Genomic DNA, 12544 nt, shown 5'->3' with positions numbered 1-12544 from the left:
TTTTAAATGCTATTGCAAATGGAATTGTTTTCTTAATTTCCTTTTCAGATTGTTCACTGCTGGTGTATAGAAACACAACTAATTTTCGCACGTTGATCTTGTACTCTATGACTTTGATTTATTCATTTATTAGCTCTAGTAGCTTTTTTGAGGATCCTTTGGGATTTTCTATATATAGGATTATGTTAGATGGTGAATATAGTTTTGTTCTTCCTTCCTGATTTTTATGGCTTTTATTTCTTTTTCTTATCTAAATACTCTGAATGGACCTTCCAGTACAATGTTGAATAGCAGTGGTGAAAGAAGACATCCTTGTTGCATTCCTGATCTTAAAGGGAAAGCTTTCAGTCTTTCACCATTGTATGATGTTAGCTGTGGGTTTTTCATAAATGCTGTTTATTATGATGAGGAATTTTCCTTCTATTCCTAGTTGGTTGAGTGTTTTTATCATGAAAGTGTGTTGAATTTTGTCAAATCCCTTTGCTGCATCAATTGGGATGATCATGTGGTTCTTCTCCTTCCTTCTATTAATGTACTGTATTACATTGATGATTTTTCTTATGTTGAACCAGCTTTGCATTCTTGGGATAAATCCCTCCTGGGCATGGTATAGAATCCTTTTAATGTACTATTGAATTCAGTTTGCTTGTATTTTGTTGAGGTTTTTTGCTTCTATATTCATGAGGATGTTGGTCTGTAATTTTCTTAGGGTGGTATCAGGGTAAATGCTGGCCTCATAGAATGAGTTAGGAAGTGTTCCTCTACTTTGGTTTTTGTTTGTTTGTTTGTTTTAAGAGTTTGAGAAGAATTGGTATCAATTCTTCTTTAAACGTATGGTAGAATTCCCCAGCCATGTGGTCCAGAACTTTTCTTTGTTGTCAGTTTTTAATTACTGATTATGTATCTTCACTAGTTGTGGATCTGTTGAGATTTTCTATTTCCTCTTGAGTCAACTTAGACAGTTAATGTGTTTATAGGAATTTATCCATATCATTAGATTATCTAATTTGTTGAGGGGAAGTGATGGTTCAGTAGTAGAACTCTCGCCTTCCAAGTGGGAGACTGGTGTTCAATTCCCACCCAATGCACCTTGTGCATAGCCACCACCCATTTGTCATTGGAGGCTTGGGTGTTTCTATCATGCTGAACAGGTTTCATCAGAGCTTCCAAGCTAAGATAGGCTAGGAAGAAAAGCCTGGTGATCTACTTCCAAAAATTAGTCAGTTAAAAACCTGTAGATCACAACAGTCCAATCTGAAACTGATCATGAGGATGGATCAGTACCAGGCAGTGTTTTGTTCCACTAGGCATAGGGTCACCGTGAGCAGGGGCCAACTTGATGGCAGCTAACAACAACAAGAACAATCTAATTTGTTGATGTATAATTGTTCTTAGTATTCTCTTATGGTCATTTTATTTCTGTAGAGTCAGTTAGTTATAATACCCCCGCTTTCATTTTTTATTTTTGTTATTTGCGTCGTCTCTCTTTTTTTCTTTGTCAGGCTAGCTAAAGTTTTTTCGGGTTGTATGGATCTTTTCAAAGAACCAACTCTAGTTTTACTGATTCTATTGATTATCTATGCTTGTCTTAGACTGGGTTCTCTAGAAAAACAAAACCAGAAAAGCATATAAATATATATAGAGAGAGATTTATATCAAGGAAATGACTCACATGATTGTATAGGCTGGAACGTTCCAAGCCCATGGGTCAAGCTGGAGGCTTCTCCTGATTCAAGTAGCCACAGAAGCTGGTGAACCCAAGATCATCAGGTCAGACAGCAGTGCTCTTGCTCACAGGCTGTGAAGACTGACAAATCCCAACATCAGTAGGCAAGACGGCAGATAAGCTGCTAGCTCAAAGTCCTGGAGCTAGGTGCAGGATCCAGAGCAAGCAAATGCCCATGATTTTTGTCAGGGAGTCCAGTTATATTTGATGCAGGCCACAACCCTAAGAAAACTCCCTTTCAACTGATCGGTTACTGACAGCAGGTCCTATCATGGAGGTGTTCACATTATATTAAATCTCATCATGGAAGTGATCACATCATCACACAACTGCCTAACTATATCATAACTGCCAAACGACTGAGAATCATGGCCCAGACAAGTTGACACACAACCTTAATGATACAATGCTCTATTTCCTTCATCTCTGTTCTGATCTTTGTTATGGCCTTCCTTCTTATAGCTTTCGGGTTAGTTTGCTCTTCCTTTTCTGGTTCCTCAAGTTGCAAAGTTGGGTTATTAATTTGAGATCTTTCTTCTGTTTTAATGTAGGTATTTAAGGTTATAAATTTCACTCTAAGCAGTGTCTTCACTGCATTCCATAAGTTTTGATTGTGCTTTCATTTTCACTTAAGTATTTTCTGATTTCCCTTTTGATTTCTCCTTTGATCCATTGGTTGTTTAACAGTATGTTGTTTAATTTCTACATATTTGTGTACTTTCCAGTTTTTCTTCTGTTATTGATATCTAGTTTCATTCCATTGTGGTCAAAGAAGGTACTTTGTATGATTTCAACCTTTTTTAAATTTATTGAGACTTGTTTTGTGACCTAGCATGTGGCCTATCCTAGAGAACGATCCATGTGAACTGGAAAAGAATGTGTATTGTGCTGCTGTTGGGTGAATTGTTCTATATACAGGTTTCCCCCGCTATCTGAAAGTAGAGCGTTCCTATGAAACCTTTTTTTAAGACAAAATGACATAAAGCGAAGAAGCAATTACCATTAATTTGCATGGGAAAAATTTTTGAGCATTCCCAGACTCCAAAAATAACCTACTAATGCATACCAAATAACACATAAAACCTAAAATAATAGTAACATATAATAATAGCTGAGATGCTGAGTGTAGTTCCTGCGGAAGGAGCTTGGTGACACCACTCTCACTACTTGGGGTGGGCACTGTCGCATGACTTGCTGCAAAACAAATGCTGCACACTATTTCCACTTTTCGTCTTTTTCCATAAAAGCAAATATCCTCTTCGGATTTCATTCAGTTAGTGAAAACAGGCAGTAATGTAGGTCTCTCATAAAAATGAAGTGGCATAAAGTGAACTTTCAGAAAGTGAGGGTTCCTGAATATCTGTTTGGTCTAGTTGGTCTATAAAACTATATATATATATATATATATAGCCATCGAGTCAATTCCAACTCATAGTGACTCTATAGGACAGAGTACAACTGCCCCATAGGGTTTCCAAGGAGAAGCAGCTGGTGGATTTGAACTGCCAACCTTTTGGCTAGCAGTCTAGCTCTTAACCTCTGCATCCTCAGTACTTCAGTTGGTCTATTGTGGTGTTCAAATCCTCTATTTTCTAATTGGTCTTTTGTCTAGATGTTCTATCCATTGTTGAAAGTGGTGCACTGAAGTCTCCAACTACTAATGTGTAACTTTCTCCCTTCAGTGTTTGCTTCATATATTTAGAAGTTCTGAAGTTAGGTGCATATATATTTATAATTGTTATATCTTTTTGATGAATTGACCCTTTACATTATATAATTCTCTTTTTGTCTCTTCTAACAGATTTTGTCTTAAAGTTTATTTTGTCTCAAATTAATATAACCACCCAGCTGTCTTTTGGTTACTATTTGCATGGAATATATATATATATATATTTTCTATCCTTTTGCTTTCAACATATTTATGTCTTTAGGTCTAAGGTGTATCTCTTGTAGGCAGCATATAGATGAATTATGTTTTTTATATTCATTTTACTACTCTATGCCTTTTGATTGGACAGTTTAATCCATTTACATTTAGAGTAATTACCAACAAGACAGGATTTACTTCTGCCATTTACCTATTTGTTTTTTGTGTGTCTTATGACAAAAAGTCTCTCATTTCTTCCAATACTGCCTTTGTGTGCGTGTGTCTAGTTAATATTTTGTAGTGAGCCATTTTGATTCTCTTCTCCTTTTATGTATATTTTTATATATTTTCTTTATGATTACCATGAGATTATATTTAACATCCTAAATTCATATCAACCTAGTTTAAATCAATATCAGTTTCTTTTCAGTAACATACCACTCTTCCCTTTTTTTGCTGTTGCTATCATAAATTACGTCTTTATACATATGTGCCCCATAACATAAACTTACTTTTATGCATCTGTCATTTTAAATTCTGTAGGACATAACAACTAGAATTACCCCCCCCCCAAAAAAACCATAAAACTGGCCGTTATATTTGTCCATAAAATTACCTTTACTGAGATATTTTTTCTTGGTATGACTCTGAGTTACTATTTAGTATCCTTTCCTTTTGATCTGAAAGACTCCTTTTATCATTTCTTTCAGGGTAGGCCTAGTCATAACAAATTCCCTCAGCTTTTGTTTACTGGGAATGCCTTAATTTTAGCCTCATTTTTGAAGAGCAGTTTTGCCTGGTATAGACTTATCGTTCACAGTTCTGTTTTGTTCTTTCTTAGCACTTTAAATATATCACCCCATTGCCTTCAGCCTCAATGGTTTCCAAGGAGAAATTGGACGTCTAATTGAGGATCATTTATATGTAATGTTTTGCTCTTCTCTTGCTACCTTCAGGAATCTCTTTATCTTTGGTTTTTGAGAGGTTGATTATATTGTGTCTCAGTGTGGGTCTCTTTGGGCTTATCTTACTTGGAGTTTGTTGACCTTCTTAAATATGTAGATTCATGTCCTTCATCAAATTTGGGAAGTGTTTTGACATCATTTCTTCAAATATTCTTTCTGTCCCTTTCTCTCTCTTCTTCTGGGACTCCCATAATATGTTGGTTGGTCTGCTTGACGATGTCCCACAAGTTCCTCAGGCTCTGTTCACTTTTCTTTGCTCTTTTTCTTTTTTCTTCTCAGACATAATAACTTCAATCATCCTATCTTCTAGTTCACCCGTTTTTCCTTTTTCTAGCTCAAATCTGCTGTTAAGCCCCTCCAGTGAATTTTTTTATTTCAGTTATTGTATTTTTCAACTCTGGTAATTCTATTTGGTTCTTTTTATGTCATTGTTGATATTCTTATTTTGTTCATCTATCCTTTTTCTGATTTCATTGAGTTGTCCATATTTTCCTTCAGTTCTTTGAGCATATTTAGTACTGCTGTCTTTAAGTGTTCTAGTCAGCCCACTGGAAACCCTGGTGGTATAGTGGTTAAGAGCTACAGCTGCGAACCAAAAGGTCCGCAGTTTGAATCCACCAGGTGCTCCTTGGAAACTCTATGGGGCAGTTCTACTCTGTCCTATAGGGTTGCTATGAGTCAGAATCGACTCAATGGCAATAGGTTTGGTTTAGTTTTTTGTTTAGTCAGCACATTATCTAGGCTTCCATAAGGATAGTTTCTGTCATTTCATTTTGTTCTTTTGTATGGGCTGTCCTTTCCTATTTCTTTTGTATGCTTTTTATATTTTGTTAAAATTTGAATATTACAATGTGTTAGCTCTGGTATTCAGACTCTTCTCCCTTCCCTAGAGTTTGATTTTTGTTTTAACTTGTTGAAGGCTATGAGTGAGTCCATTTGCTCAGCAAATATCTCGTAATTATTTTTCAATGACTGCCCTCCTGGACATGCATGGACACTGAGGACTTGTTCCCCAGCCTGTGCCCAGGTAGTGTTTCAGAAGAGATTTCCTTGCACTCTGGATTGTGGGGGTGGGGGGGGGGGTGGCGGAGGAGGAACCTCTCCCAGTATTTTCAGATTGGCTGTGTGCTGATTCTCTCCTTCAATACTTAGGCTGGCTTGTAGTATACTTAGGAATTAGCCCTAGCTGAAAGCATAGGGTCTTCTTAGGTATTTTCTATACATGTATTTTTCCCTGACCATGCACTTAACTCTCAGTTATCCCGTATACATGGTGTTTTCCAAGCACTTATTTCTGAAAGGAACTCTAACTCTGGCTTCTCTTTCAGTCTCTCGGCATTAATTATATGCTCCAATCACACTGTCTAATTCCAGGTGGCTATGGGTGGTCAGAGCCTTCAGGCATTGCCTGCCACTCCTCCCCCTTGCCTCATGTGAGCTCTGAGGCAAACTAGCTCAAACACAGAAGAGTTCTGTGCTTCAGTCCTTTAGGCAGATCAGAACAGACACACACAATAATCATCTAGCAAAGTCTGCTTTGCTCAATGCAGAGCTAGAGATCAGGCCCCATCTGGGAGTAACAGCCTCCCCCCACTGCCACCACCACAAGATGGCCAAACCACAGAGCGAGAGAGGGAGTGAGGTACAGGCAGTAGAAAAAATCAAAACTTTCCTACCATTTACCAGTTGCCTTTTTTTTTTTTTTTTTAATTCATCAACACTGGCTTAGATGCTACAACTCTCCAGCTGCTTTTCAGAGTTCTGACAAAGTTGAGTCTCCCAATTTCTGGCTGTTCTCTTTGGTGATCCTCTGGGAGAATGGAAGTTCTCATGCCACCATCTTTCAGGAAGTATCTCTAATTTATGAAATATTTATCTGAAGCAGCCAGAATATTAACCAAAGCTGGAAAGAAATCAACTGCAGTGCCAGCTGAGAGAACTGAGCGAAACGAACACTGAATGCTACTGTGCTGACCTGAGGTGGGTGGGTGCCGATGTGGGGGAGAGCAGCAGCACCATGCCTAAATGCTGATTCAGCCACCACTCTCACCAGGCAGAAGGTGGTCAGAATGCTTTCCCAGGGGAAATGATGCCTCCTGCCCCCAGGTGGTTGTTGGCCTCTTCAGTCCTCCCATAATACTTGTGTAAACCATTGCTATTGCACTGCTGCCTTAATATAAAGTTCATTTATGTGTCTGTCTTGAAAGCATGTGAAACTGCTTTAGAACTATAGTTTTTGTAAACTGAACACCTAACAAAATGTGTGGCACATTGTAAACATTCAGTAAATGTTAAATGAGTTAGTGAATAAATAAATGAATGAGCAAATAAATTACTAAAAGTCTGAAGCTGAACCTTTAAAGAAAAGCAGACTATGGCCAAGCCAAGAAGTCCAGAGGATGATACAGGCAGAAGCGAGATACGGGCAAAGCCCCCGAGGCAGGAGAGACCACTGTATTCAGGGAAGGCAGGAGCTGAAGGGGTTGAAGTGAATATATGGGAATATTATCAAGTGGCACTGAATGGATACGCAAGGAACCCAATCAAGAAGCACCTCTTACACCACGTTTTATTAGAAATGAATACCATACTTCCTTAGGCAATTAATACCACATTAACACCTGAATACTAACCATAATCCAAGCCATCACTATCCCCATGTCCTTTTAATCAAGAACAAGAAGAAAATTAATACCAGAGACAAACATCAAATAGAATACATTCTGTTTGGTTATTCAGAGATAAATGGCTGGCATTACTATCACTGTTATGGGTGTAGCTCCATCAAGGATGCCTGTCACATTCACCTCTGAGGTTGACGACATCAGCTCTCAAGCTGCCCCATCATGTGGAGGTGTGTATGAGATGGACTACCCAGAATCTCAAAACAAAATGTTCTTTAGTAAGAGTCCAAGAACAATTTCTTTCTTTGTCCAGCATCTCTTAAGAAACGCACTGTCTCCTTCTGAGGATGACACCCACCCCTGTGACTGTCAACCACATGCTCCCATTGTGGCAAGTTCTGAGAAGTAGTGCAGCCCAACACATTTGAATTCCACGGTCCTGAGAGAAAAGGATGCTTTGTATGGAGGTATGATTGCAAAACAATGTGACCATTTTTGTTATAAATACAGAACACAAAAATTCTCACCCTCAACTTTTTAAAATTTCAAATAAAACTGTCAAAATTTTGAAATTAATACATTCCTTCCTACCAGAGCCAAAAGAAAGATAAGAATTATTGTCTCAGGTGATAATAGGATTCTGTTACATGTGGAGAATACTCCAAGGAAGCAGCTCAGTGCAGCCAGAGTGAATATGAACCACAGAAAAACTAAAATAACTCTGGACAGGCATTTCCCACCATCCAAGTGGACAATACTAAACAGCCTCTATCCTGGAATGGCAGGCTGAGGACTTCCCACAGTTGACCGCTCTGAGGAGGAACAGGAGGCTGTTCAAAGCCAATGTTCCTGTAAGCCATTCTAAAGTCTAGTTTAACAGATTGGGTAGTCGAGTGGTAGTAGTCATAGTTCTCTAGTTAAAAATTTCACTTCACATTCTTTCTCAAGAAGACCTGGGGTCTTGACAGGCTACATGTTCAGGCATTTGAAGGATTTCTTTTTTTTTAATTATTGAAAATTTATGTTCACACAAAAACCTGTACACAAATCTTTACAAAAGCTTTATTTGTAATTGCCAGAAACCCAGATGTCCTTCAACCAGTGAATAGTTAAACTAACTGTGATACACCCATGCCATGGAATACTACTCAGCAATAAAAAGAAGCAAACTATTTATGTACTCAACAACCTGGGTGGATCTCAGGAAATAATGCTGAGTGAGGAAAATTCAAACTCATAGTGTTACATACGCTGTGTGATTTCATCCATGTGTTTTTGTTGTTGTTAAGTCAATTCTGACTCATAGCAACCCTGTAGGACAGAGTAGAACTGCCCATAGGGTTTCCTAGGCTGTAATCTTCATCAAAGCAGATCACCAGATCTTTTATCCTGAAGAACCACTGGTGGGTTGGAACCACTGACCTTTTGGTTAGTAGTCAAGCACTTAATCATTGTACCACAAAGGCTCCTTTTCATCCATATAACAGCCTCAAAATGACAAAATTCTGCAGATGGACGGATTAGTAGGTATTAGGGATTGGGGATTGGGGATAGTGGGGTTGGGTGGGCTGTGACCGTAAGGGAGTATCACAGGGGCCTTGTGGTAGGAATGTTGCCCTGTGTTTCCAATGTGATGGTGGTCGCATGAACCTATGCGTATGATAAAATTACACAGAAATGAGGACGTGTTAAACTGGTGATATCTGAATAAGGTAAGTGAACTATATCAATTCAGTATTTCAGTTGGGATACTGTACTATAGTTTTGCAAGATATTATTTTGGGGGGAGACTGTGTAAAGGGTACATTCAATCTCTCTGTATTATCCCTCACAATTGCATGTGAATCGAAAATTAATTGAACATAGTTTATAAAAACAAATTCTTCAGGGGAAAAATTGGGGTCTAGCCTCCATTCCCACATTTTGGCCCCCTCCTGGGTGGTGGGCCAGCCTCTCAGCCTTGGTGAGATCAGTGACTATTAATTCTCCCAGCCCACAGTATCAGCGCAAGCCAGGAGGCCCAGGTCAGCCCAACCACACGTGCTGGTTCAGATGGGGAGTCAGCTCCCTGCTCCAAGCCCTCTTTGTCGTCTGCAAAGTGTGCCCACTGTTCTTTCTTTGCCTCTCTCAAAGAAAGAGGAGCATGGGGAAGAGCAGCAGAAAGACAAGGTCATGTCTAACAGAATGTGGCTACACTTCCTTGACATTCTGCTTTAATGTCTGATCTCTTTCTAAACCCTCTGTGGACATTTCTAAACCCGCTTCTGGACATTGGTTCCCATTTCTAAAATAGTCTGCACTCCTGACACTGACCACCCAGGGATCCTGTTCTTCACAGGCCCGCCCTCCCGAGGTCAGATATCTCTGCACTTGCCTGCCAGAGGCCCCTCCAGGGGTCCTTAACCCCCACCCTCAACTGCATCCACTTTAGGTAATTCAGTGAAGTGTAGACACCTGTAAAATCACAATTCTTTGTTCTTCAGACACCTGGGAAGCCCAAAATAAAATGTAGAGATACTCACAATTTATCTTGACCCTTCCTCCATATGGTTTCTGAGCTCACTCTCACTCTCTTAGGGGAGGCCTGTGTTTTGGAGAAGTAGTGGCAGATACCATTATTTACATAACCATGATGCCATTATTAAATACTACAAAATTCACAATAATGCCTTAGTATCATCTGATATGTGTTGTTGTTAGGTGCCGTTGAGTCAGTTCCAACCCTATGTACGAAACACTGCCCCGTCCTGTGCCATCCTCACAATCGTTGTTATGTTTGAGCCCATTGTTGTAGCCACTGTGCCAGTCCACCTCATTGAGGGTCTTCTTGCTTTTCACTGACTCCCTACCAAGCATGATGTCCTTCTCCAGGAACTGATCCTTCCTGATAACATGTCCAAGGTATGTGAGACTAAGTCTTGTCATCCTTGCTTCTAAGGAGCATTCTGGCTGTACTTCTTCCAAGACAGATCTGTACATTCTTTTGGCAGTGCGTGGTATATTTAATATTCCTTGCCAACACCATAATCAAAGGCATCAGTTCTTCTTAGGTCTTTCTTATTCACTGCTTAGTTTTCACATGCATATGAGGCGATTGAAAACACCATGGCTTGTGTCAGGTGCACCTTAGTCCTTAAAGTGCTTTTAACACTTTAAAGAGGTCTTCTGCAGTAGATTTCCCCAATGCAATGTGTCATTTGATTGCTTGACTGCTGCTTCCATGGGTGTTGATTGTGGATCCAAGCAAAATGAAATCCTTGATGACTTAAATCTTTTCTCCATTTATCGTGATGATGCTATTGGTCCAGTTGTGAGGATTTTTTTTTTTTTTTTCTTTATGTTGAGGTATAATCCATACTGAAAGCTATGGTCTTTGATCTTCACCAGTAATTGATTCAAGTCCTCCTCACTTTCAGCAAGCAAGGTTGTGCCATCTGCATAATGCAGGTTACTAATAAGTCTTCCTCCAATCCTCATGCCCTATTCCTCATATAGTCCAGCAGTATGACAAACTGACAGGCACACAGGGGATTTGAATATATAGTCTATAATAAAATTTCTGATTGTCTCCAAAACATCTTTTAAAAATTGATTTGATGCCACAGAGGTCAAAACAGCCTGGTAGTGGTACAACTACAGATACATAGGCCAGTGGAACAAAATTGAGAATCCAGACATAAATCCACCCACATACGAGCAGCTGATGTTTGACAAAGGCCCAAAGCCAGTTAAATGGGGGAAAAGACAGTCTAACAAATGTTGCTGGCATAACCGGATATCCGTCTGCAAAAAAATGAAACAAGACCCATACCTCACACCACGCACAAAAACTAACTCAAAATGGATCAAAGACCTAAATATAAAATCTAAAATGATAAAGATCATGGAAGAAAAAATAGGGAAAATGCTAGGAACTCTAATACATGGCATAAACAGTATACAAAACATTACTGACAATGCACAACCACCAGAAGAGAAACTAGATAACTGGGAGCTCCTAGAAATCAAACACCTATGCTCATCCAAAGACTTCACCAAAAGAGTAAAAAGATTACCTACAGACTGGGAAAAAGTTTTTAGCTATGACATTTCCGATCAGCATCTGATCTCTAAAATCTACATGATACTGCGAAAACTCAACTACAAAAAGACAAATAACCCAATTAAAAAATGGGCAAAGGATATGAACAGGTATTTCACCAAAGAAGACATTCAGGCAGCTAACTGATACATGAGGAAATGCTCATGATCATTAGCCATTAGAGAAATGCAAATCAAAACTACAATAAGATACCATGTCACTCCAACAAGGTTGGCACTAATCCAAAAAACACAAAACAATAAATGTTGGAGAGGCTGTGGAGAGACTGGAACACTTAGACACTGCTGGCGGGGATGTAAAATGGTACGACCACTTTGGAAATCGATTTGGCACTTTCTTCAAAAGCTAGAAATAGAACTACCATACGATCCAGCAATCCCACTCCTTAGAATATATCCTAGAGAAATAAGAGCCTTTACACAAACACATATATGCACACCCATGTTCATTGCAGCACTGTTTACGATAGCAAAAAGATGGCAATAACCAAGGTGCCTATCAGCAGATGAATGGATAAATTATGGTATGTTCACACAATGAAATTTAACAATGGTGAATCTGTGAAACATCTTATAACATGCAGGAATCTGGAAGGCATTATGCTGAGTGAAATTAGCCAGTTGCAAAAGGACAAATATTGTATGAGACCACTGTTATACGAACTCAAGAAGTAGTTTAAACACAGAAGAATATATTCTTTGATGGTTATGAGGGTGGGAAGGAAGGAGAGGGTATTCATTAATTAGATAGTAGACAAGAACTATTTTAGGTGAAGGGAAAGACAACACACAATACAGATGAGGTCAGCACAATTGGACTAAACCAAAAGCAAAGAAGTTTCCTGAATAAACTGAATGCTTCGAAGGCCAGAGTAACAGGGGTTGAGGTCTGGGGACCATGGTTTCAGGGGACATCTAGGTCAACTGGCATAATAAAATCTATATAGAAAACATTCTGCATCCCACTTTAGTGAGTGGTGTCTGAGGTCTTAAATGCTAGCAAGTGGCTATCTAAGATACATTAATTGGTCTCAGCCCACCTGGATCAAAGGAGAATGAAAAACGCCAAAGACACAAAGCATTTATGAGCCCAAGAGACAGAATGGGCCACATAAATCAGAGACTCCATTAGCCTGAGACCAGAAGAACAAGATGGTACCCGGCTATAACCAATGACTGCCCTGACAGGGAACACAACTGAGAATCCCTGACGGAGCAGGACAGCAGTGAAATGCAGACCTCAAATTCTCGTAAAAAGACC

The sequence above is a fragment of the Elephas maximus genome, chromosome 15, assembly GCF_024166365.1.
Source record: "Elephas maximus indicus isolate mEleMax1 chromosome 15, mEleMax1 primary haplotype, whole genome shotgun sequence".
Taxonomy (NCBI): domain Eukaryota; kingdom Metazoa; phylum Chordata; class Mammalia; order Proboscidea; family Elephantidae; genus Elephas; species Elephas maximus.
Note: the sequence above shows the minus strand (reverse complement) of the source record.